The sequence below is a fragment of the Leptonychotes weddellii genome, chromosome 16 (assembly GCF_054177405.1).
Source record: "Leptonychotes weddellii isolate Sample4059 chromosome 16, ASM5417740v2, whole genome shotgun sequence".
In the NCBI taxonomy this organism is placed as follows: Eukaryota; Metazoa; Chordata; class Mammalia; order Carnivora; family Phocidae; genus Leptonychotes; species Leptonychotes weddellii.
In genome coordinates, this window is record NC_138384.1 from 37,399,945 (window position 1) to 37,422,180 (window position 22,236).

Sequence of the window (22,236 nt, forward strand, 5' to 3'; positions counted from 1 at the left end):
GTCATTGAGCGTCTGCCTTCAGCTCAGGTCGCAATCCCAGGGTCCTGGGATCGAGCCCCGCATCGGGCTCCCTGCTCAGCGGGAAGCCTGCTTCTCCCTCTCCCACTCCCCCTGCTTGTGTTCCCTCTCTCGCTGTGTCTCTCTCTGTCAAATAAATAAATAAATAATCTTTAATAAATAAATAAATAAATAAATAGGATAAATCCATTGAAAACAAACATGTATTACATGTGATATATAGCATATGTGCATGTGTGATATGTCTTACATATATGCATAGACGTGTATAATACATGGATGTTATATGTGTGAAATGTATAGCGCGGAATATATACATATATATTGTATATATCCAATATTTATATTCTAGAAATATTTTTGATTGGCATCTACCATCTGCTAATCAGGTGCCTAACCCATCAGGAGGGAATGTCATTCATTCGTATATATATTACACACACACACACACACACACACACACACACACGTGAGTGGATAGAAACTGTGGCATGCGTTGTGAGGGGATACCGCTCAACACTAAATGGGAGAAACTATGCGGCAACATGGAGGACTCGCAAAAGCCTTAGCCTGAGTGAAAGGAGCCAGATACCAAAGTGCACAGACCGTCTACTACCACTTACGCGAAGTTCCGGAGCAAGCAAGACGAAGTGATGGCGATTCAAGTCAGGGTAATAGTTGCTTTTACCACTATTGTGGTGCCCCTCCTATGGGGGCGGGGCGTCGACTGAGGGGAGGCGTGAGGGAACTTTCTGGAAGGACTGGAACGTTCTGTGCCATGATGGTAGCACAGCTTACGTGAATGTCTTAATCGGCCAGAACTGGCTGAGTTGTACACTTAGTTTCCTGTGCTTTATTACACGTGAGTTATACCTCAAGCCCAAGCACAACAAAACTGAAAACAAGGGGCGCCTGGGTGGCTCAGTCGGTTAAGCGTCTGCCTTCAGCTCGGGTCGTGATCCCAGGGTCCTGGGATCGAGTCCCGCATCGGGCTCCCTGCTCCGCGGGGAGCCTGCTTCTCCCCCTGCCTCTGTCTCTCTCTCTGTCTCTCACGAATAAATAAATAAAATCTTTAAAAAAAAAAAAACCTGAAAACAAAAAGACAGTTGCGTCTGGGGTGGTGATGACTTCTGGGTCCTGGATCAGGATTCCGAAGGTGCCATGGACGGGGTGGGGGTGGGGGGCTTACAGCTGAGGTGGAAGGAGAAGCTCCCTAAGGGGGTTGGTTCAGTTATTGTGAGAGTATAGGAAATATGTATATTGGGTTTTGCTCCCAGTTCCTGGCACAGAGCTCCTACAACCCCAGGAATTTCCTGGGTGATAGGAGCATCTTTTGTTCTGATGAGGCAAGGGATGGTAAGCTTCTAGATGGCTCTGATCACCAGAAAGACCAAGTTATGATCAGAAGCTTGAAACTTCCAGTCCCACCCCCATCCTCTGGAGGAGGGAGAGGGGCTGGAAGTTGAGTTAATGGTCAATCATGCCTCCATGATGAAGCCTCCATAAAAATCCCCAAATTACAGGGTTCAGAGAGCAACCTGCTTGGTGAACATAGCCACGTGCTGGCAGGGGGGTGGAAGCTCCCATGCTCAGGATTCTCCCAGACCTCGCCCTGTGTAGTTCTTGACCTGGTTGTCCATCTGTAGCCTTCATCATAGCCTCCATGATATAATAAACTGGTAAACATAAGTGTTTCCCTGAGTTCTACGAGCGTTCTGGTAAAGAATCAAATCCAAGGTGAGGGAATCATGGGAAGCCCCAATTTGTAGTCACATTTGACAGAAGTTGTGGGTAACCTGGGACTTACCAGCCATTGGCGTCAGAAGTGCGGGAGGGGCAGTTTCATGGGACCGAGCCCTTCGCCTCTGGGGTCTGCGTTCACTCTGGTTTGTGGCAGAATTGAACTGAATTGTAGGACACCGCGCTGGGGTGACAGAGAATTGCTTGGTGTGTTGATAGTATGAGCTTAAACAAGCAGCACACAGGAGTGGAGGCAAATTTTTCCTTAGAGTCAGGTTTTGGGAATCATTTGCAAAGTCTTAGCCCTGAGCCCACTCCACCAGCCTTTCCAGAAAGCTTGTCAGCTCTTCATTCCCTAAATCAGGCCAACCCATTTTTGCTGGAAATCAACAGGAATAATCTCAACATCTCAGTGGCTTACAATGGCAAAGGTGTGTTTGCACTCACACCTCATGCTCACCATGGATCAGCTGGGAGTGATGATGTGCCCTAAGCTGATGATGGAGAAGCCACCATCAGAAACGTCCCCGGTCATCAGTGACAGAAAGAAGAGAGAAGAAGGTGAGACAAACGCTGGCTCTTGTAGCCTCTGCCAGAAGGGACACACACATCGTTCCTGCTCACATTGCATCGGCCAGAGCAAATCACACAGCCACGTTTGAGTTCAAGAGGGCAGGGAACTACGATCTTCTTATAGCGAGGGAACTGGGTATTGCCACAGAGGAAAGTAATTACCTCACATACCAAGAATTCTGGAAGCAGAAACTGTATTCGGTGTCAAGAGACATAAGCCAGAAACAACAGTGGCTTCAACAAGGTGATTTATTTCTCCTTCACATAACAGAACTATGAAGTGTGTAGTCCGAGGCTGGAGAAGGGTTCCTTGGTGTCATAAGGGAGTAGCACTGACTTACTGCTCTGCCATCCCTAGCATGTGGCTCTAATCCTCAAGATCACAAAATGGCTGCAGGAGCCTCTGCCATCATGTCATGTTCCAGAGGAAAAAAGCAAGAAGAAAAGAAAAAGGTGTGGAGGGGAGAAGGCACCACTAGGTGAGTTTCATTCTTTCAAAAAGGGGATCTCAGGATCCCTTCCCAAAGACTTCTACTTACTTCCGATTGGCCACCTCTATCTGCAAAAAGAAATTGGGAAATGTAGTCTTTTAGCTGAGTCCATGACACCCTAAATACCATCATGGAAAACAACAGCCGCAAGGAATGTGTTGATATGGTGGGGAGAATGTTGAGCTTCTCCCAAGTTAAGGATGGGGACTCAAGATATTTTTATTCAAATATGAAAGGAAAAGGTAATTCTTAAGACTGGAGTCTGTGGAGACCTCCAGGGGACAGAACACTGAATCTCAGACTTGGAAAAGACGTCCAGAAATCTTTCCAGCTGTGCCCCCAATGCTCTCCAAAGGCTGTCCATCTGCTGCCCCAACCCCTTCTGGCACAAGACCCCTTTTTCTGTTGTGGTGTCTTAACTGCAGCCTCCTCCTCCGCTCTTACATCAGGGGAGAGACGGGTTGCCAAGACCTAATGGAATTGCTCTCAGAATGCAGCCAGCCTCCCGAGTACAATACTGACAAGATTCTTGTTCTGGAAGAATTAAGGCCAAATCACACTAACTGGAAGGAATCTGCTTTCTTCACATGAGACTCACGCTTTTTTGGGGGCTGTTGGGAGGGACTTCCAATGCTTCAGTTAGGTGTTGCTTTTAGGGAGGTTGGTGAGTCGGTGAGCTCCTGCCGGTGGGGAGATTAAGCGGCCTTTGAAAACACCCCGTGAGGTGGCTCTGCGATGTGTCCACTGGGCCAGGTTTTAAATGACATTTCCCAGCATTCCCCTCCCTGTACGCTTCTGGTTAGGGTGGGCCGCAAGAGATGTTCTCGTGGGGGATTTGCAGGGTCGAGGTTGGAACAGCAACCATTTTGTGGCTTACACTAGCGGTCGCTTATCTGCGACTCATCTCTTTGGTAGAAGGCAGCAGCTGGGCGTGTATGTGTTCCAACCCCCCTCTTTCAGCTCCTCCAACTCCTGCCCCAGCTGCGTGCCTAGCCCTGCGATGGGGGCCCTGGCTTCCGTGGGACATTGTACCACCAAGGTGACAGGCAATTGGTTTTCTGATCTAATTAGATTTAAAGCCATCAATGACCCTGTTTTCAGGGGTAAAGGGGACACTGATAGTCCATGGCACGAAATGGCAAGCAGTCACTCAGATCAGTACCAGTAACTGCCTGTATCGGGAGGCAAGGCTCTGGGGGAACCAAGTATTTGCTTCCATAGGATGTTTTAGTAAAAATAAGGTGCATAATGAGTTGGCTGGTTGCCTCTAACCGTGCTGGAAAACGTGGAGAAAGAAAATGGTGACCTCAGAGCTTTATATCCCCACAGTTCAAGTGCTGTCCGAGGGACTTGAATGTTTCTGTGACTGCAAAGAGAGAAACTCTTATTTCCCACAGAGACAGGGCCAAGAGTTCTGAAGACCACGCTCAAAGTGAATTCCTGTGGGTGGCCGAGTTACAATTCCCAACCAACTTCCAACCTCACAGGGTCCTTTTGTTAATGCCAGGGCATTGAATGGGAAGAAACAGGAGCCCCCAAAATTGGGATTGGCTTTGGGATATATGGGCAGATTCTAACAAGGCTGTCGAGTCTCCTTTGCCCATCGAGTGAGCCTGCACCCCTGCCTGGGGAGGTTAGTCTCCTCTTGCTTGAAGAAATTGTAATGGCCTTCCCTAAGGTAGCTGCCTTGCAAGGAACTGCTCACCCTCCTCCGACCTTTTCTGGCCTCTAAGACCTATACCCAGACTCAAGTTTCAACAGAACCCAAAGGGCGGGGAGCAAGATAGGACCCGTGAGGAGATCACCAGGACAGTTGCCAATTTCCATTTGCCAATTTATATCAACAGAAAACTGCAGAATGTGTATGGAAATGGGTCTTTGGTGTGCTGATTCAAGGTGGTGGCAGAATATAAAGTTGGATCAGGCCAAATGTATTGATTTGGCCCACTAAGCAGAGATTCTGGCTTCCATGTTCGGACGTAAAGGTCTAAGACTATCTCTGATGGCTTGCTGCTTGGTTGTTTGACTGACCTATGTACCCATGAGTCAGCAAACCTTTTCTGTAAAAGGCCAAATAGTATGTTTTAGGGTTTATAGACCAGTGTCAGCTGCAGCTCTGGCCTTAGAGTGGAAAAGCAGCCAAAGACAATTTGTAAAGGAATGAGCATGGCTGTGTCCCAATATGTTTATTGATGGACACTGAAATGTGAATTTTGTATCATTTGCATGTGTCATACAATATTATTCTTCTTTTGATTTTATTTCAATTAAAAAATGTGAAAACTGGGACGCCTGGGTGGCTCAGTGGGGTAAGAGTCTGCCTTTGACTCAGGTTGTGATCCCAGGGTCCTGGGACCGAGCCCTGCGTCGGGCTCTGTGTCTAGCACCAAGTCTGCTTGTCCCTCTCCCTCTCCTCCTCCCCCTTCTCGTGTGTTTTCTCTGTCTCTCAAATAAATTAAAAAAAAATGTGAGAGCCATTTTTAGCCTGCAGGCCATGCAAAACAGCACTAGATTTGGTCTCTGGGCTATAGTTTGCTGATTCCTGCTATAAAGGACGGTATCCAAAAGGCTTGCGACCTAAAGGACACTATGCCAAGTAAAATAAGCCAGACACAAGAGAAATAAATACTGCATATCACTTGTAAGTGGAATCTATAAAAATCAAATTCATAAAAGCAGAGAGTGGAGTGGTGGTTGCCAGATGCTGGGGGATGGGAGAAATGGGGAGATGTTGGTCAAAGGGCACAAAGTTCCAATTATACGAGTGAATTCCAGAGATCTAATGTACACCACAGTGACCATGGTTAATAATACTGCGTTTATTACAGTAATACTGAATTTTGCCAAGAGAGTCGATCTTAGGTGTTCTTAGCACACACACACAAAGGTGATGAAAACGTTAGTTAGCTTGACTGTGGTAATTATTTCACGATATATACATATATCAAAACAACACACTGTACACCTTAAATATATAGAAGTTTTATTTGTCAATGATACCTCGGTAAAGCTGGAAAGAAACCCACACAGGCTTAGAAAGATTGGAATGCTGAGTGGCTTTGTCATTTAAGACTTGCTTATACACACGCAGCGGAGGGGGGGGGGTGTTAAAGAGCCACAATGATATCACTGTCATTAGCTGTCATGTGGCTGTCAGAAAGAAATTCATAGGAAGGAGTCCTAGCGTCTTTGAAGAGCTCTATGGTGGCTCTTCTTTGAAGGTCAGAAATTCTAGTGGAAATGGCTGTCCTTGAACTGGGATCTCTAAATGCAATAGGCATGACAGAACCAGAGGTGGCAGGGATCCTGGGGGCACTTACACACCAAAGATAATATGATATGGTTCCCACAGTGGATAGTGAAGCCCAACCAGTAATGAGAATAGTCTGACTTGCAGAGCTCATTGGCATTTCCTAGTTTGTCACGGCATCCTTTGAAATGAAATAGGCGGGCAGCCTCCTAAAGCCTTGCTTGATCCAAATTAGTGGGTGAGTTCTGGGTCTAGTGAATGAATTCTGAGCTGAATGACCAAAACAGAGTCAGGGCGCCTCAATCCTACACTTGAGCCTTTGATGAAAGGAGGGGCCAGGTTCCTTGGAGGAAGGACCCTGTTACACTGCCCAAAATGTATGCTGTTAATCTTTCTCCTAGCTCTCCAAGGAGACCTGTGGCCATTTACCAGGCAGCTGTACACTGGGGGAAAGGAAATAATCAGATTTTCCAAGCATGACTGGACACTGGGTGGGAACTGACTCTAGTTCCTGGAACCTCAGGAGCTAGTGGTTCACCAGTCAGAGTGGGGCTATGGGGATCAGGTTGGGGGAAGTTCTGTTTCACAAAAGGCCTAACTGGTCATTGAATCCATCCTGTGGATATTTGCTCAATGCTGAAATGTATAATTGGAATAAACATATTGAGCAATTAGAAGAATTGCAACATTGGTTCCCTGAACCATGGAGTTGAGGGATATAATGGTGGGAAGAGCCAAGTGGAAGCCACTAGAATTCTCTCTGCCTATGCAAATACTAAACCAAAAGCAATACCACATTCCTGGAGGGAGTGCAGAGATTGGTGCCACCATTAAGACTTGAAAGATGCAAGAGTGGTGACTCACCATGACCCCATCAACTTGCCTATCTGGCCCGTGCAAGAAGACAGAGAGATCTGGGAGGATGACAGCGGATCATCATAAATGTAAGCAGATGGTGGCTCCAATTGCTGCTATTGTTCCAAGTGGGGTTTCATTGCTGGAGCAATTCACACACCTCCTGGGACCTGTTATACAGTTATTGATCTGGAAAATGTGTTGTTGTTGTTGTTTTAATCTATACCTGATAGTAAAGACCATCAGAAGAAGTTTATTTTCAGCTGGCAAAAGCTAGAAACATCTTTACCGTCCCAGCTCAGAGGTATACCAGTGCTCCAGCCCTATGTCCTAAGATGGTCTGGACTGAGTTTAGTCACCTTCCTTTTCCACAGGACATCATGCTGGCCCATTACATGGATGGTATTATGGTGATGGGATCTGATGAGCAAGAAGTAGCCACCACTTTAGACACATTGGTAAGACAACTGCATGCCAGAGATTGGGAAATAAATCCTACCTACAAAAATTTGTGGCCTGTCACTTCAGTGACTGTTCTTGGGCTCCAGTGATTTGAGGGATGTTGAGCTATCCCTTCCTGGGTGAAGGCAAAGTTGCTGCCCACAGCCCCTCCTGATTCTGAAAGAAAGGCACAATGCTGGGGAGCCTCTTTGGGTTTGGGAGTCCGCATATACCCAACTTGGGAATACTGCCGTAATCCGTTTACTGAGTAACCTGGAAAGCTTCCAGTTTTGAGTGGGATCCAGAATGAGAGAAAGCTCTGCAACAGATTCGGGCTGATATGGTGGTGCTTGAAGTGCCAGTGGTAGATAGGGATGCTGTTTGGAGACTGGCAGCCCCCTCCCTATCCGTGAATCGCAGCGTAGACCTCTAGGATTTTGGAGCAATGTCAGGTCATTCTCTAAAAATAATTATTCTACCTTTGAGAAACAGTTCTTGGCTTTCTACTGGGCTTTAGTAGAAGCTAAATATTTGACCCCAGGCCACTAAGATACTATGCAAATGGAGCTACCTACCATTACCTGTTGTACGACCCAAGAAGTCGCAAAGCTAGGCATGCGCAGCAGCGATCTGTGGAAGTGGTTTATACAAGATGGCTCTAGCAGGTCATAAAGCAATAAGTACTTTGCCCGAGGAAGTTGCCCCGATGTCCAGATCCATGATTCCTGCTTCAACGCCTTCTGGATCTCAAACTTCACCTATGGCTAATGGGGAGTTCTCTATGACCAGTTGACTGTGAAGAAAACAAAACAAAACAAAAACCTCAGGTTTTGCAAATAGTAAAACTCTGGTGACATAAAACTCTGGTTTACAGGACAGTTCTGCAGGACATGGAGGCACCACCCAAAAGTGGACAGCTGCATCACTGCAGCCCCGTTCTGGGCACCCTTGAAGGATGGGGGTAAAGGGAAATTTTGCCAATTGGCAGAAATTTGAGCAATGCACCTGGTTGCCCATTTGGACTGAAAGAAGAGGATGCCCAGAAATACGGATCTGTATCAATTCATTAGTTGTGACTAATGGTTTGGCTAGATGGTCAGAGACTGCTACAAAGAGGTCTGGGGAGGAGATAAGAAAATAGAGCTCTCCAGAAGAGGAGGAGAACTGTGTCCCATGTGGATGCTCACCAGAGTGACCTCAGAAAATAAGATTTTAGGAAGATAGGAGAAGCCATTTTGTGGACACCAGTCAGCCACTCTCCCCAGCCACTCCTGTCATTACCCAGCCAGCTCATTAACCACGCAGCCAGGGGGGGCAGCCAGGGGAACTGTGCATGGGATCCACACGAGAACTTCTGCTCACAAAGGCTGATCTGGCTACTGCCACTGGTAAGAGCCCAATCTGCTAGCAGCAAAGACCAGCACTAAATCCCCAGATCTGGCACCGTTCCTCAAGAGGATCAGTCAGCTTGATGATGGCAGGCTGATTACATCCAACTGCTTCCCTCATGGAAAGAGCAGCATTTTTTTTTTTAATAATCGCTTTCTTATAATTTATATACCATACAATCCACATCTTTGAAGTGTACCAGCTAATGGTTTTTAGTATATTCACAGGTATGTACAACCTTCACCACAACCAAAGTTACTGCATTGTCATCACCCCACAAAGAAACCCCGGGAGGATTCTGGGAAGATGGCAGAGTAGGTCACACCTACCTGGAGAGCAATTGCACTGGCAGACTCATCTTGGAACTCTGGAAACTCCTGAAGCCTGCAAACTTCCAGAGGAAGGCTAGGATGGTAAATTGTGGTGCGTTTTCGTCAATTTCAGCTCTTAGCAGAGTCAGGGCTACCCAGCCCGCAGCCCCGTGGCCGGCAGCTGTACCCATGTTCCCGCTGCAGCTTGCACACACCCTGCAAGACCAAAGTGGGCAAAAAGCACCTTGTCCTCCAAATATAGAGGATCAGTGGTCTGATCGCTGACTGCCACTTCTTTTTCTTTCTTTTCTTTCCTTTCTTTCCTCTCTTTTCTTCTCTTTCTTCTTTCTCTTCTCTTTCTTTCTTTTTTTTAGTTTCAGAGGTAGAATTTAGTGATTCATCAGTGGCATATAACACCCAGTGCTCATTATATCAAGTGCCCTCCTTAATGCCCATCACCCAGTTATTGTTCCCCCCACCCACCTCCCCTCCAGCAACCCTCAGTTTGTGTCTAGAGTTCAGTGTCTCTTATGGTTTGCCTCCCTCTCAATTTTCATCTTATTTTATTTTTCCTTCCCTTGCCCTATGTGCACCTGTTTTGTTTCTTAAATTCTACATATGAGTGAAATGATGTGGCATTTGTCTTTCTCTGACTGACCTATTTCACTTAGCATAATACCCTCTAGTTCCATCCACGTTGATGCAAATGGCAAGAGTTCGCTCTTTTTGATGGCTGAGTAATATTCCATTGTGTATATATGGACCACATCTTCTTTATCCATTCATCTGTTGATGGACATCTGGGCTCTTTCCACAGTTTGGCTATTGTGGACATGGCTGCTATAAACATTGGGGTGCACGTGTCCCTTCGGATCACTGTATCCTTTGGATAAATCCCTAGTAGTGCAGTTGCTGGGTCGTAGGGTAGCTCTGTTTTTAACTTTTTGAGGAGCCTCTGTACCGTGTTCCAGAGACTGCTGTTTCTGGTCACAGAGGTGCAGAGAGAGGCAGGCAGCCCTATTGCTGCACTTCTCCCCATTGTTCCAGCTTCTTCCTCTCCAGCTGCAGTGACTTCCAGGGGATTTAAAGAGCTGGTGCCTTTTTATCCCCACCTTCGTTTGTCTCTTTTTCCCCTTTTGGGAGCCAGATAGTAAAGACTAGGACATTCAAAAACAATTGCATATACAGGGAGAGATGCAAGGTCAGAAAAGACCTCAGAAGATTTTAAGTTTACACCCCAGTCTGATCCTTAGCACAGAAACAGCCTATAACAATTTAAAAAAAAAAAGGAAAAACCAATAACAAAAAAGAGCAAACCCTGGGGATGAGGAGAATCTGATTTCCAGTTACTACATTATCAGATTTAAATGTCCATTTTTTTAACAACAATAAAAAAAATCACAAGGCATACAAAGGAACAAGAAAGCATGACCCATTCATTTTTTTTTTAAGATTTTTTTTTTTTTTTGACAGAGAGACAGAGCCAGAGAGCACAAGCGGAGGGAATGGCAGGGGAGAGGGAGAAGCAGGCCCTGCACTGAGCAGTGAGCCCGACGTGGGGCTCGATCCCAGATCCCTGGGATCCCGACCCGAGCCGAAGGCAGACGCTGAACCACCTGAGCCACCCAGGCGCCCCAGCATGACCCATTCAAAGGAAAAAATAAGGGACGCCTGGGTGGCTCAGTTGGTTAAGCTACTGCCTTCGGCTCAGGTCATGATCCCAGGGTCCTGGGATCAAGCCCCACATCGGGCTCCCTGCTCGGCGGGAAGCCTCCTTCTCCCTCTCCCACTCCCCCTGCTTGTGTTCCCTCTCTCGCTGTCTCTCTCTCTGTGTCAAATAAATAAATAAAATCTTAAAAAAAAAAAAAGGAAAAAATAAAGCAACCATAACTGCCCCTGAAAAATGTCTGGTGGCAGATCTAATAGACAAAGACTTTAAAACAACTGCCTTAAAGAAGCTCAAACAACTAAAAGAATATGTGGGGAAAGTCAACATGTATGAGCAAAATGGAAATGTCAATAAAGACAGAAAACCTGAAAAGAAACCTAAAAGAAATTCTAGAACTAAAATGTATAATAGCAGAAATGAAAAGTTCACTAGGGGGATTCAATGGCAGATTTGAGCAGACAGAAAAAGAACTGGTGAATTCGAAGACAGGACAATGGAAATTATTGAGTCTGAGGAACAGAAAGTAAAAAAGATCGAAAGGCGAACAGAGCCTAAGTGACCTACGGAACAACATCAAGTGGGCCAACATACACATTGTGGGAGTGCCAGAAGGAGAAGAGAGAAAGGGGCAGAGAGCATATTTGAAGAAATAATGGCCGAAAACTTCCCAAATTTGATGAAAGACATGAATATAAGCATCTAAGAATCTCAACAAACTCTAAGCAAAGTGAACTCAAAGAGACCCACACTGAAACACTTTACAATCAAACTTCCAAAAGCCAAAGAAACGTTCATTGGTGGTATAGTGGTGAGCACAGCTACCTTCCCAAAGCCAAAATAAAAAAGATAGGATCTTGAAAGCAGCAAGAGAGAAATGACTTGTCACATACAGGAGATCCTCAATGCAATTATCAGCAGATTTCTCATCAGATGGAAGACAGAAGGCAGTGGGCTGATATATTCAAAGTTCTAAAAGAAAAAACAACAGCAACAAAAACCCTGTTAACCAAGAATTCCATATCCAGCAACTGTCTTTCAAAAGTGAGAACAAAATGAAAACATTCTCATATTTAAAAAGTAAGCCGAGGGAGTTTGTTCCTCCACAAGAGGTGATCCTGTGGGGTGATATGAAAAGCCCTCGACAGGGCGCCTGGGTGGCTCAGTCGTTAAGTGTCTGCCTTCTGCTCAGGTCATGATCCCAGGGTCCTGGGATCGAGCCCCCCATCAGGCTCCCTGCTCGGCGGGAAGCCTGCTTCTCCCTCTCCCACTCCCCCTGCTTGTGTTCCTCTCTCACTGTGTCTCTCTCTGTCAAATAAATAAATAAAATCTTTAAAAAAAAAAAAGCCCTCGACAACACCTGGAAACCATCTAAGGAAATGAAGGAGATCTTAATAAAAGCAAATACATGGTGTGATTCTGTACCCAATTCTGACATGTGGGTTCCCCCCCTCCCCCACACCAAGCAATTCTTCAACAGCAGCTGGGTGTCCTACAATTTCATGATTTTGACACTATCTACTCTGAAATAGCATCAGATTCCACAGGTTAAGGGCTCTGTCCAACAACACTGCATCCCCTTCAGATACCAACTGGCAGTTCAGGTTGTCGCCTGTGCTTCTGAGAGACTGGCTATATAAATCAGAAGTTCACAACCTCCTCCTTGGGTTCAGTGAGTGTGCTAGAGGGGCTCACAGAACTCAGGGAAACATTTTACTTACCAGAATACTGGTTTATTACTGGTTATAAAAGGATATAACTCAGGAAGAGCCAGATAGAAGAGATGCATAGAGCAAGGTATGGGGAGGGGGGTGTGGAGCTTCCATGCTCTCTCTGAGTGCATCACTCTCCCCAGATGTCCATGTCTTCACCCACCCAGAAGCTCTCTGAACTCCATCATTTTGGGGTTTTATGGAGACTTCATTACATAGGCAAGACTGACTACTGGTGATTCAACTCAACCTCCAGCCCCTTCTCTTCCCAGGAGGTGGGGTGGTAAGATGGAAATTTCCAAATCTCCAGTCACGTGATTGGCTCCACTGGCAGTCATCTCTCATCCTTAGGCATGGTCCAAGAATCACCTCATTAACATAACAAAAGACATCTTTATCACTCTGTCTGAGGGTTTTAGGAGCTCTGTGCCAGGAATGGGATGGAAACCACACATTTCATATTATCAATCACAATATCACACATGGCCAATTAATAAGCTAATATTATTTTAATAATGATTTATAAGCGTACTTTTTGTTTGCTATATTATCTGAGAGACATTTTAAAAAATTATTAGTCTAAAAGCTAGTGTTATTGTGACATTGGTTTCTAACACCACATTTTGTTTTCTACATGATTTGAGACTAATCCATTAAAAAGGATTCTTAATTTATGTTTTGGGGCACAGAATGTTTAAAGATGTAATTGTGTGACATCAACAACCCAAAGGGATGGGAACAGAACTGTAAAGGAGCAGAGTTTTTGTACATTATTGAAATTAAGCTGGTCTAAATTCAAATCAGAGTGTTATAACTTTAAGATGTTAAATATTATCCTCATTGTAACTACAAAGAAGATAGCTATAGAATATACACAAAGGAAATGAGAAAGAAATTTAAATACTTCATTACAAAAAAGTTAACTAAACATAAAAAAAGATAGTAATGTATGAAATGGGGGACTAAAAAGCTGTAAAACATATGGAAATCAAATAAGAAAGTGGCAGAAGTTAAATCCCTCCTTAACAATAATTACTATAAATGGAAATGAATGAAACTCTCCAATCAAAAGACAGAGACTGGCAGGAGGGACAAAAACATATGTTGTCTACAAGAGACTCATTTTAGATCCAAAGAGATTGGATCTAAAATCAGATTGAAAATGAAATACAAGGGGCGCCTGGGTGGCTCAGTCGTTAAGCGTCTGTCTTTGGCTCAGGTCATGGTCCCAGGGTCCTGGAATCGAGCGCCGCATCGGGCTCCCTGCTCAGCCTGCTTCTCCCTCTCCCACTCCCCCTGCTTGTGTTCCCTCTCTCACTGTGTCTCTGTCAAATAAATAAAATCTTTAAAAAAAGAGGGAGAAAGAAAATGAAATACACAAATAGGTAGAATAGATTGAAATCATCTGAATTCACAAATACACTGAAAATAGATTGGAAGCAAAAGGATGGAAAAAGATATTCCATTCAAAGAGTAACCAAAAGAGAGCAGGATGGTTCTACTAATATCAGACCAAATAGACTTTAAATAAAAATGTTACAAGAGACAAAGTACATTCTGTATTAAGCAAAAGTTCAATACAACAAGAAGATAGAATTATAAACCATTCGGGGTGCCTGGGTGGTTGTCAGTTACACACCTGATTCTTGATTTCAGCTCAGGTCATGATCTCAGGGTCATGGGATGGAGACCTGTGTTGGGCTCTGAGCTCTGTGTGGAGTCTGCTTATCTCTCTCCCACTGCTCCTCCCCTCCCCACTCTTTCTCTTGCTTTATCTCTAAAATGAATATATAAAATCCTTAAAAAAATTATTAACCTTTACATACCTGATAATAGATCATGAACATATATGATGCAAAAACTGACAGAATGGAGGGTAGAGACAGACCAGACAAGGTGACTGTTGAGGGCAGAGTGAATATGGAATGGCATCTTAGTCCGTTCATCTGCTATAACAAAATATCACAGGCAGGGGAACTCATAAACAATGGAAATTTACTTCTCAAACTTCTAAAGGCTAGAAGTCCAAGATCAGGGTGCCAGCATGGTGGGGAAAGGGCCCTCTTCTGGGTCCAGACTTCTCGTTATATCCTCACATGGTGGAAGGGGCTAGGGAGCTCTCTGGAGTCTCTTTTATAAGAGTCCCATTTATAAGGGCTCCACCCCCATGACCTAATCACCTCCCAAAGGCCCCACCTCCTAGTACCATCATATTGGTCATTAGAATTTCAACATATTAACTGGGGGGACCCTAAACATTGAGACCACAGCAAATGGGTAATGGGAAAGGTAGTTATAAATGTAATTATAAATGCCAGCTGTGAGCAGGTGCAGAAGTAAGAACTGTAGTAGCTATACTTGTAGAAAGAAAGACTTATTTCTTCCCTTTTTTGAAATGAATATGTTTGTGTGTGTGTGTATATATATACATACCACATATTTTTATTTTCTTTCCTTCTTTCCCCTTGTTAGCTAACATAGGATGTGTTCATAGTAGTTATCTTGTAGTTTACATATTGAGCAATAAAGCTATCAAAGCTGTAGAATCAGCTATGAGAAGAATGAGCATCAACCAATAACAACAAAAAAAGATATATTCTATCTTCTCCTTAGGAAAGGGCTAGCAAATTCTGAGTTTTAGCTGGCACAGATGTATACTTTAGTTAAAGCTTGACTCTGTTATTCTCTTTATTTGGAGACTAAGTATGGTTTGAGGAGATGTGTATGTGCAGGGTGACAAAGGGTAGACTGGTGCGGTGGCTTCATAATGTATCGACTTGCTTGCATTGAACTACATTTCCCAGAATACCCTTCTCAGTGGGCTTTCAGTAAGGTTGAGCCCATAGGAGGGATTCTTATGGAAGATTTGGGGCAGCAGGAAGTAGCAGCCTCTTAGAAGCTCATACATGCTGTCCTTTATCTGCTGGCTCACTCCGTTGGTCCTACAACTGCTCCACCTTCCCCTGGATCCTCCTTCAGCTTCCTAGCTCCCGGGCTAGGTGTGTGTTTAGCCCCCTGATGAAGGGCTCTGACTCCAGCAGGACACACACACCACCAAGGTTGTCAGAGGCAAGAGGAACTGACATAGGCTCAGTCCATCCTCATGGACTCCAGTCTGTCCTGCGTGCTCCTGCTAATTCTTGCTCTCCCTGACCTGACGTCCATCTTCCCTTCCTGCCTGCCTGCCCTGTGGTCTCCAAGTTCCCATATCAGACTCAAAGAAAACACCCTGACAGAGACTGCTTCATTCACTCCCCGGATTGCATAAGATCAGATCCAGTAACAAGTGCCTTCATAGCTATTTATAAATATAGCTTAGTGGTTCTGCTTCTCCAGTTGAATCCTGACTGATACACCCACCAAATTCTTGCAACTTCAGAACCAGAGCCTAGAACGTGGGCATGGCCCGATGGGTGTAGGAGATTTGGCCAGAAGAGAGTTTCTATTAGCATCTGACTGAAGCTCCCCTCCCCCAAAAGATGGGAGGATGGAATTTCACAGGGAAGAGGGGAGGGATGCCAGATTCAAAGGCTAGAAAAAGAGGAGCTATAGGGGGAAGGTTGAGAAGAGAACAAGAGAGAAGAGGAGAAAAGATTTCACTGCAGACACTTTCCTTTCCAAGAGCCAAGCCTCGGTGGCTCGTTTCCCTTAGTGGTTCAAGGAGGCAAGAAAGCTGGATAAAGTCACACCCTCAAGCCCTCTAAGCAGAGATCTGTGTGACTGACTGTAGAGGACATCTCTTGCTTCCCTCTGACCAGCAACCATTCTCTCCTCTTCGAGTAACATCCCTCATACTTTCCTTTGGGGAAAACTTGTCCCTGTGTTCAGCCCCTATAGTTTGGGCTGTGACCCCCTTTCCTAGCTCCAGGAATGGGCACATGCCCCAAGCCTGGAAAACTGTACCCTGGCCACTGCCAGAGGTTCTGGAATGGGTACCTGGTTAGGCTGAGCCAATGAGGTTCAATTCTGGGATCTTTGCTGATATTTTGTCTGGGTTACTCAGGCTTTTAATAGGACGTGAACCTGGAGTTGCCATTGTTTTTCCCAGGAGGGGGCGGGGGGAGTCAGCCTGAGAAGGAGGCCAACGTAGAGGTACGTTTGTTATGGAACCTGGACTGGATCTCCCGATGGAGGAACCAAGTGGCACTTGGAGATCTTGGAGGACAGGAGGTTTATTTAATCCCGGCGGGCTCAGAGGAGAGTGGTCTCCAAAGGTCTGAGCCCTGAGCACAAAGGGGGCAATTTATACACTTCTACTTCCGCATACTGGGCACTTTTGGCGCGTGCGTGAAGCGGAGCAAGGAGAAGAACCCGGAAGAGCCCCGGGGCAAGGACTGGGACTCTCTCGCTGGCTCGGTCGGCCATCATAGGACACAGATTTTCCTAATCATTCCCCCCTTTGATGCCCCTTTAAACACCTAGTTTACAGGGCATCATTCTGTTTGACTCTGAGGGCTGACTGCAAGGCTTGGGGCGAACACGGACTTAATCATAAACTTAACAGCACACCAGGTAGCAGAAGACCAGGACTGACTGGGGCCAGGAAAACCATAGTGAAACGCGCTCAGAAGTAGACAGCAGAGGGCCAGTAAAAGTGGGATCTATGACCTTAGGTAGAAGCCTCTGGGGGAAAGCCCAGTCAGGAGGGGCAACAGTGTAGAGTCCGACTCTCAAGATGAGGGAAATCACGCCGAAGCCAGAGTGGGTTCGTGAAGTCTGGCTGGACTCTCCACTGGCACGGCTCCTCATCCGGATGATGAGCTTTCTTCTTTCTTCCAATCTTTGACCCAAACTGAGTCCCCTGTCTGGAAGGAGTATACCTGAGACCCTAAGGAGATCGGGGCCCTCTCAAAGGTGTACTTTTGTAATTTATTTAGGGTGGCCCCCAGGGCCTGAAGCTGCTCCTTTATCTCTTTAACTCCAACCTGATGCAAGTTTCCTGGAAGGCTTCCCAAGCATGGGGGAGGACATCCATATATTAATTCGAATGGGGAGAAACCTGATGTCCTGGGCGTGCAGCGAGCATGCAGGAGAGCTAGGGGTAGCAGATCCGGCCATGGAAGTTAGTTTCCTGACAAAAACTTTGCTAAGGTTCCCTTGAGGGCTGCGATTCATTCGCTCTACTGTTCAGAGACCCTGTCTCCTCTTGCCTTGGGTTCAATCGGAGGCTAGTGTGTCCAGTGGGCTCAAAGGTTATCTGAGCCCTAAGCTTGGAGAGTATGTCTCGGCCCAGGAGAGGGATGGGACAATCAGGCAGATCATGTTGGACCTTGTGGCCCCCGAGTTCACACTGGCAATCCTGGCAAAAGTGCTGTATCGCTCGTGTCCCAGTGGCCCCAAGGATGGTCTCAGTGCTTTTGCTGAAAGGGGCCACTGGGGAGGTGACAACAGAGTGCTCAGCCCCAGTATCAACCATAAAAGTCACTGGTTGGCCCCCCCACCTTCATTCTGACCATGGGCTCATGGGGGCCAAGGAGGAAAGAGCCCGGTCCCCCTCAGTCTGAGTCCATTCCTGCAAGGCCTGTGAGGTCCTCCTCTTGGGGTTCTTCCTTGTAGCAGCTGGGCATTCGTTTTTCCAATGCCTTTTCTCTTTACAGTAGGCACACTGATCCCTTGCCAAGGGGGTTCTGGGCTTCCCCCCCTTTCGGTGGTTGGGGTCTCCCCATCTTTGTGTTGTCCTTTTCTTTCAGGGCGGCGGCAAGGAGGCTGACTTTTTCATCTTTTTGTTGGCTTCCCGTTAGGCTGTGACCTCCCTGTTCATGTAGACCTTATTGGCAATCTGTTAGTTGGGTGATGGTCATCCCGGCAAAACCCTCTAGTTTCTGAAGTTTTTTTCTGATGTCTGGGGCGACCTGAGCCACGAAGGAGGTGTTTACCATCTGTTGGCTTTCCTGTGCCTCAGGGTCAAATGGGGTGTATATCCTGTAGGCTTCACATAGATCTTCTGTAGTAGTCCCCAGGGGACTCCCCTGGTGGCTGAGTGACCGAGGATACCTTAGTCATGTTCATGGGTTTCTTAGCTCCTACCTGGATTCCCCGGAGGAGGGCCTCCTGGTACCAGCGGATGTGGACCTGTCCCTCAGTTGTGGTGAAGTCCCATGCTGGGCACTCTTCCAGTGCGGCCGTGTTAGCCCAGGCAGCAGGGTCAATGACTCCCGCTGGTGCGTGCTCTTCCAGGTACTGCCGTGCACCTTTCATTATTCTCCTCCTTTCCTCTGTGTTAAACAGGGTGCAGAGTAACTGTTGGCAGCCTTCCCAGGTTGGCCAATGAGTTGGAAGAGGGATTCTATGAGGTCTACCATAGCCTGTGGTTTCTCAGAGTAGGATGGGGTGTTATGTTTCCAGTTGAGGAGGTCGGTGGTGGAGAAGGGCTGATAATACATCATGGAACAGCCAGGTTGGACCATCCCATCTTCATGGCACTTCTCGGGTTCCCGTGTCTCTCGTACCGGCATTTGGAGAGCGCTTGTGCCCAGCCTCGGGCGCAGCCTGGCTGCTGGTCCTGGAGAAAGTGGATCCTTTGGGCCTGGGGGCACCAGTGAAACCGATGGCGGCGGAGTGTCTGGAGCTGAAGGGCCAGGTGTAGACGGTCTTGGGGGTATGTACAGTGGGGGCAGGTCTGGTTCATCCTCGGGATCTCCGGCTAGGATTTGTGGAGACTCGGGCTTTTGCTGATTTTTACCCAGGGGGAAGGGTCTGAGCAATTCCTAGCCAGGAGTCATTGTACGGAAACTGGTCAGGGTGTCCTGGTTCTCCTGTTACGACTCGCCATACTCGATGAATCGTTGGGACATCCAGTGTCCCTTCTGAAGGCCACCCGACATCAAAGGTGGGCCATTCCAATTCACATAGGGTTCTCAACTTGCTGGGGTTCATTCTGACTCCATAGTCTCCCGAAAACCCCTTTCCCCGAACGTTGGGGCTGGTAAGCGGTGTGGAGTCTCCACGTGATGTTGAGAGATTTGGTCAAGACCTGTATGATGTCTGCCACAGATGCAGGTCCATTGTCACTTTGTATTGTTAATGGCAGGCCGAACCGGGACATGATCTCCTGCAAGAGGACTTTAGCTACTTCCCGGCTTTGCTCCGTCCTGGTTGGGAGGGCTTCAACCCACCCAGAGTATATGCATGCTATTAAGCATCATTCGCTCATTACTCAGCACAGTGCTGGAAGCTGACTGATGTAGGAGTGCTTCTTGAGAAGGGCCTCTAATGCAGCTTTTCCCAGATGAGTGAGTTGGTGGTGTTCCTTGATTAGATGCCCTCCAGTTGCTGTTGGAACAAAGATGCGCCCATCTGGCACCATCCACCATCCCTTTTCAGTCAGGGTGGCCCCCTCCGCCATGGCCCATTCCTTTTCCATTTTAATATAACTGGGCGGAGGGACTTCTTCCGGGGGTGTCAGGGCCATGGTGAGGGAAGGGGCTCTGCCCATGTCCTCACTGGCTGCAGTCTTGGCTGCCTCATCTGCCAGACGATTTCCCCACGCTATGGGGTAATCTCCTTTCTGGGGTCCCTTACAGTGCAGGATTGCTATTTCCTTTGGAAGCCAGACAGCTTCGAGGAGTCTCAGTATCTCCTCCTTGTTCTTGTTAGCTTTTCCTGCTGCAGTTAGGAGGCCCCTTTCCTACAGTAGCAAAGGCGTACCGAGAGTCAGTATAGATGTTGACTCACTTGCCTTCACTGAGGGCTCAGGCTCGGACTAATTCAGCCTGTTGAGCTGACCATCGAGCTGGTAATGCCTTAGCTTCTAGGACTTCAGTGGTTGTGGTTACTGCATAACCCGCTTTCCGGGCACCTTCTCGTAGGTAACAGCGTGAGCTCTGGATTCTTTACGGCTTGATCCCGCAGATCTGGACAGCTCGCGTAGACTTCATCAGTCACCTCGGAGTAGTCATGGTCTGGTTCCCCCTCTTCCGTGGGGAGAAAGGTTGCTGGATTTAATGTCCTTACTGTTTCGAGGGTGACCCGCGGGTTTTCGCAGAGGAGCCTTGGTATTGTGCTAGCCGAGAGCTGGGAAGGAAGTGGTGTCCCTGAGGGTTCATGAGGGACACAACTCCATGTGGGACCTTGATGTTAAGTTCTTGCCCCAGGGTAAGTTTGTCTGCCTCCCTGATGAGCAGGACTGTGGCTGCCAGCACCCTGAGGCATGGTGGCCATCCGCTGCCATGGGGTCCAGCTTCTTTGACAGGTAAGCAACTGGCCGTTGCCAGGGTCCAACAGCCTGGGTGAGTACCCCGAGTGCTATTTTTTCCTTTTCAGTCCAGGCAGGGGGTTCTTGATCTGGTCCCCCTAAGAAATCGTAAAGGGGTCTTGCTACTGCGGAGAACCCAGGGATCCAGATGCGGCAGAATCCTGCAGCCCCCAGGAATTTCTCGTAGGCCCCTTTTTGTCTGGGGCTGTGGCAGGGAGATGATGATCCTTTTCCTCTCAGGCCCTAGTTCTCTTTTCCCTTGGGTGAGGAGAAAACCAAGGTATCAGACCTGTTGGCAGATTTGTGCCTTCTTCCATCAGGCTCAGTATCCTGAGTCTGACAGTTTTTTTTCTGAGCCACTTAGGTGCGCCGGGGGGTTGCTTTTTAAACACACAGCTTCTGGGATATTCCCCCCATCCCACCCATTTTGATTCAGTGGGTTTGCATAGGCCAGATACTATTACACCCAGTGCTCATCAAAACACGTGCCCTCCGTAATACCCATCACCTGGCTACCCCATCCCCCAAATAGGTGTCTTTTTAACAGGGCCCTCCCAGGTGATGCTTATAAAGGAGGTTTGGAAACAATGTCTAAGCCTTGCTGTTCAGAGTGCGGCCAGTGGACCAGCAGGATCTGTATCGCCTGGGGTATCTTGTTTAAATTGCCAATGTCAGCCCTACCCCCAGACAAGCAGAATCTGCCTTTGAACAGTGTAGCAGCTTGGCTTTTGATCTGACCTCTTTCTTTTCATTTTAGTAGGGTTCCTCCCCCAACTTCCTTACCCCAGTCCTCTCCAGAAGAGCCAGTGTCCCCTGCCTCTCCCTGAGACCTGTCCTATCCCTGGGGGATGCTCGCCCCAACCTCCCACCACCCAGAGACAACAGGGAAAGGTGCTCTGTGAAGCTAAAGAACCTAAACAGCTGTAGATCTTGCCTTGTTAGAGAAGGCCGACTTGACTCCCAGGTCCTCCGACCTCTGCAAATTCCAGACCCCAGGCCTGTCTCATGATCTCAATTTTGGTTGGTCTGCTTTGTCTCCATCAAGTGTTCTGAAGCATTTCACACACGACTGGGCTTAGGCAATTTGGCCAGACCTTTGATCATGGTCTCTAGAACCGTAGGTTTACTCTGCCCTGACCCCATGGTGATGTCCCCGTGTGCGGTGGCGCAGAGACAGACAAAGGGGTGGGGGATGCCTCCTGAGATGAGGAGGCCAATCAGATGCCCGTCTGGCCGTGTCCTGAAGGAGCTTAGGTGAGGCTTAGCCATAGTGGTCTCAGCGTTGTGACTTACGATCGGAAACTATTCTTATCCCGCCATATACCGTATGCCGTTCACCATGGAATCGCAGACGGGCCCACTCAGGCTCAGCAGGCTTCTGGGCACCTTAAGGGTGCCGGCCTGTGGAGTCACAGAATCAGTCTGCTTGAGCAAGCCAGGTTGGACTGCACACTCACTCACACATTCACTCCAGAAGTTATTACATTCCCTCCCTGGGAATCCCTACCTGGGAGACCTCTAAGAGGTCTCTGGGAGGTGATCAGCCTCCCCTTCCACCCCAATGGGGGTGGGCCTGTCTGGGTTCTGGGGGCCCCA

General features: G+C 47.3%; 1 long non-coding RNA gene across 1 annotated transcript in view; it reads left to right on the forward strand.

Annotated features, from left to right (window-relative positions):
• The first annotated feature begins 2,513 nt into the window (after positions 1-2,513).
• LOC145717572 (uncharacterized) overlaps positions 2,514-22,236 on the forward strand; it is a 51,262-nt gene continuing 31,539 nt past the window's right edge. Inside the window, exon 1 of the long non-coding RNA XR_014140895.1 lies at positions 2,514-2,810. This is a non-coding gene — a long non-coding RNA (uncharacterized LOC145717572). The remainder of the gene's footprint in view (positions 2,811-22,236) is intronic.